At 36.7% G+C, this 962-nt stretch overlaps 1 long non-coding RNA gene across 1 annotated transcript in view; it reads left to right on the plus strand.

The window, feature by feature from the left end:
• The first annotated feature begins 10 nt into the window (after positions 1–10).
• LOC112466938 overlaps positions 11–962 on the plus strand; it is a 2857-nt gene continuing 1905 nt past the window's right edge. Inside the window, exon 1 of the long non-coding RNA XR_003042201.1 lies at positions 11–466. This is a non-coding gene — a long non-coding RNA (uncharacterized LOC112466938). The remainder of the gene's footprint in view (positions 467–962) is intronic.

Here is a 962-nt window from a genome sequence, read left to right on the forward strand (position 1 = left end):
CAGGTGACGTTTCCGAAAGCAGCCTAGCATGTTGATAAAGGCCTTTACACACAAAATGCCGTAAGAACGTAAAACGTAAGCTTAAGAAAATCGATCAATATCCCAATCGAGTATTTTCCCCTATTGGGGTTTTACGGACATCAGTACAATACTTGATTGGAGTTGGTCGGGTTTCTTACGTACGCTTACGTTTTACGTCCTTACGCGATTTTATGTGTAAAGGCCTTAAAGCCCGGTCTACATAGGCCGCAGTTCGCAAAACGCAAGACACACGCACAGTCTACATGTCAATCTAACCTCTCTGTGTATAGAGGTTAGATTGACATGTAGACTGTGCGTGTGTCCACGTGTGTCTTGCTGGGACTCTTGAGCGGCATGGTTATGTTCCGAGTTTCTTGTGGAAAATTGAGATTTTGTGAAAAATTGTTGACCCGCGTTCACGCCTTCCTTTTGTCACACCTCTCTGGTTTGTTTCCCTATTAATTTTGTGTTATATATTATACTAATTTTGTTGTATTTGACTGTTTTTCATGATATTGCTGAACTTGATATAACCTAACCTAACCGTGTGGTATATATTGCATATATCAATCTCACTTTTCGCAACCTTGTCATTAATAGAGATTATTAGTAGAGAAACCGTACGTCTCACTTTCATTAATCTCTGGTCTGTATTAGGCCTGGGCACATAGAAAATCTTAAGCAGTAAAGATGAGTTGGAAATCAATACAGTTTGGATACTACCGCTTATGTTATGTCTTAATTTCTTGACTGTGTTTGGCTGATATTTCCTTACTGCTTACGTTTTAACTGCTTAAGTTTTCCTATGTGCACATCAGGCCTTAACACGGTTATGTAGAACAATCTAAAAATATTAGTAATAATTTCCTTCTTATTCCCAAGATATTGAAAGGTAAATTTATATATATGTATAATATATATATATATATATATATATATAT

This window comes from Temnothorax curvispinosus, unplaced genomic scaffold (genome assembly GCF_003070985.1).
Source record: "Temnothorax curvispinosus isolate PA1 unplaced genomic scaffold, ASM307098v1 QBEX01016750.1, whole genome shotgun sequence".
NCBI classification, from domain to species: Eukaryota; Metazoa; Arthropoda; class Insecta; order Hymenoptera; family Formicidae; genus Temnothorax; species Temnothorax curvispinosus.